The following is a 3,538-nucleotide window of genomic DNA, read 5'->3' as shown; positions in this document are numbered from 1 at the left end:
GGACGGGGCCCTGGGCAACCTGATCTAGTAAATGTGTATGTTTGGTGGCCCTGCTAGGCAGGGGGGTTGGAACTACATGATCCTTGAGGTCCCTCCAACCCGGGTAATTCTGTGATTCTGTGATTCTGTGGCAGGGCCTCTGCATCTCCAGAGGCTCCAGGAGGCTGCTGGTCGAGGAGCTCTCATCAAAACAGGTACCTCAACACCACAACAGGTGGGGGTTGGAAGGGACGTCTGGAAATCACACAGTCCAATGCCCCTTAAAGCAATTCCCTATAGTATGTTACTCAGGAAAGTGTCCAGGCAGGGTCTGAGTATCTCCAGAGATTTTACAGTCTGTCTGGGCAGCCTGTTCCAATGCTCTGTTACCCTCACAGTTAATTTTTTCCTCATCAGATGAGATCATCACACCAACCACCAACCTGACCATTGTTTTCAACTATTTTTTGTAATTACATTATATTCTATTTACTATGAGTATGTCTTTTTCCTTCACGCGTCTCAGTGTACGCTCTCAGAAGAATCCTACACTTGAAGAGGTCCACCTTGAGTATCCTCAGTGAGATTCAATTTATGGAACTTCCTGAGTTCCAATTTGTGCCCATTGGCCCTTGTCCTGTCAGCAGGCAACTGCAAAAATAGCCTGGCCCCATCCACTTTATCCTCACCCTTTAGATACGATAAGCATTGCTCAGATTCCCCCACAGCCTACTCTTCTGCAGACTGAACAGCCATAGGATTCCCAGATTTGCATCACCATTGGTGTGGCCTTGCGAGAACAGCAGTGGAGCAGCTGCTGGGCCTTTCAGGGCAGGGGCATGGAGCAGCTGTGCTCTCAACACTGCTACATATGGACACTGTGCTGCCAGGGCACTCCACTACACATCAGAATCCATAAAGAGAAATCTTAAGCCACACAAACAGCCCGGGAGGCTCAGCATTCCAAACCCAAGACGTCAGTGCCACCGTGCCTGATCGCAGACAGAAGTGCTGGATGAGAGCTGGCGGTTTGGACCAGGCTTCAGTGGTTCCATGCTTCCATGTTTCCATGGTTCTACGATCAGGAGGCCACTGTCACCAACAAGATCTCTGCCTTTCCACCCAGCTCTTAGGAGCTCCTCTGACTCAGCAGCCTGAGGCTGCAGTGCAGGCACCACAGCCACACACTGTGATTTTTGAGACCACCTTGAGTGCAGAGCAAAGAGTTGTCTCCCCTAAATGCAGACTGTGTTGGGTTACCACTGCTATTCACACTCATCATACAACCTCGACATTGTCTTGGATGCTGACTGTCCTCTCATGCAGCTTTACTTACACATATCTCATAGTCCTGGGCTGAATTTCCACACACCCCCCAGCTGCAGGAGGGGAGGACCAGCTCCTGCCTAGCTGACAGGCATGGCACTCTCCTTCCTGCAGCTGAGCCCGTTTTGAAGGTGAGATGCTCACTGCTCACAGACCCACATGGCCAGCAGCAGGAGGGGACAAACCCTGTGGGCCTGCTGTACCTGCAGCCCCCAGCATGGGACATGGACGGATCAGGGCCAAGATATATGTCCCTGTGTTTCCCTGGCCAAGCGCACTGGGGCAAATTAGGACAGTATAGGGTATGGACCTGGGCTCTCAATGGTGGCACACATAAGGACCTGAAGGAGTCCTAATGCAAGCCATGCCCTCCAGAAGAAGAGCTGCCTCCCTGCTTCACTGGCCCTCTGCATTCCCTGACTCCCCATCTCCCTGCCCTGACGCAAAGAAGCCAGAGGAGGAAGTGATGACATGCATTGATTCCCTGAAGTCTCTCCGTGCTTTCACTTTCTTGGGAAGTGACATACGCGGAAGAATTGTGGGCAGCCGCCTGTTCCTGGATGGCCGTCTGTGGCCGTGAGAATCTTGTGCACCTTCATCCACAGACATAGCTGTGTGGCTGAAAGTCTCAAAGCAGAGACAATGGAGACCACGAGCAGCTCCAGATTCTCTATCTTTGTGATGTCTTTGTTAGGAAAAATTATTTCTGTGCCTGTATCTTTGGACGACATGGTGCTGGACCTGAAGGTGAAGCTATTTGCACTGGATAGCTATTTCTACCCTTCTCGATCAAGACTGATTCATGGTGGCCAGTGGCTGATGAATGAACAAACTCTGAGACATTACAACATTACCTCCAACAGCATCGTACACCATTTTCTTAGGTGTAAGTACCAGCCCAGAGGAGGGGAGTGGCCATGGGAGCAGGCTGGCCTCTGGCTGCCAAGGGGAAGGGGCAAGAGGACCGTCAGCCAGGGAGCCTTGTGCCTTGGGAGGGAAGAACTGGGAGGTGCGGGCAGAAAGGGAAATTGACGTGGGGGAATGCTTCCCCTGATGGGACTGGGATCCTTAGCTCTCCTCTGCTGTGTTTTGCTGTTGCAGTGTGAGGTGGTGGTTCAGCTGCATTAGAAGGCAAGGAAGATGTCTCAGGTACGATCACAGTCCTCACTGGCACTCTTGTGGAGGGAGGGGATCCGCATGGGTGCTGAGTGTGTGTCTGATTCATACATGGAAGCTGTGGTAAATCTGGGAGCATGCGGTGGTGCACCTGTGTGATATGTAGCTTGTGGGATGGGGAAGACTGGGTGAAGTTAGGATGGCTGCAATTTGCTTGGAAAAGTCCCATTTGATCGAGTCCAACCATCCACCTAACACTGCAAATCCACCTTTAGACTTAGTCCTTCAGGGCCACAGCCACACGTCCCTTAAATACCTGCAGGGACTGGGACTCCACCACCTCCCTGGGCCGCCTGTCCCAATGCCTGGCCACCCCTTCTGGGAACAAATTCTTCCTGACATTCAGCCTGAACTTCCCCAGTGCCACCTCACTTCCTGTTACTTGTCACCAGGGGAAGAGACCAACACCTTCCTCAGCAGCATTCTCCTTGCAGTGAGTTGTAGAGACAATGACCATCTTCTTTTCCCAGCTACAGATGATCACGAAGCAGAGCTGGATTTCTGGACTGCTTAATCAGGAAATGCGTCAGAGATAGAAATGCAGGGTGCTTCAGCAGATGCCGCCTCAACTATAGATACAAAGAGCCAACTGGCAGGCATCACCTCAACAAGTGTAGAGGTAAGGTCTGGTGGGGTGCCCGAGGCCTGGGACATATGGAGGAGTGTGACAGGACTGGGCACTGTGTAAGGCTGGGCACCTTGATCCCGCAGCCATCTCCACAGGGATCTGTCCTGCAGCTGGGTTGTCCTCTGCCACCTCCAGGAGGCCTCTCCTCATGCCCTCTTTGACTCAGTCATTAATAGTAAGACTTGTTACTCCCTGGGCACACATCCTATTGCACTTGTAGATAGATGGGGAACAGAATAAGCCCTGCATAATCCACAACAAGGTGATTTTGGGTTTCCTTCAAAAGCTGGATGCTTACAAGTCCACGTGGCCAGATGGACTGCACCCTGCAGTGCTGAGGGAGTTGGTGGATGTGGTTGCCAAGCCACTCTCCATCATCCCTTGGTAGTCCTGGCTAACCAGAAATGTCCCAGGGACTGGCAAATGTGA

General features: G+C 52.0%; 1 long non-coding RNA gene across 1 annotated transcript in view; it reads right to left on the bottom strand.

Annotated features, from left to right (window-relative positions):
- LOC107306910 overlaps positions 1–3,538 on the bottom strand; it is an 18,184-nt gene that overhangs the window by 2,502 nt on the left and 12,144 nt on the right. The window lies entirely within an intron of this gene.

This window comes from Coturnix japonica (genome assembly GCF_001577835.2).
Source record: "Coturnix japonica isolate 7356 chromosome 15 unlocalized genomic scaffold, Coturnix japonica 2.1 chr15random728, whole genome shotgun sequence".
Taxonomy (NCBI): Eukaryota; Metazoa; Chordata; class Aves; order Galliformes; family Phasianidae; genus Coturnix; species Coturnix japonica.
This window is presented reverse-complemented; position numbering and strand designations above follow the sequence as displayed.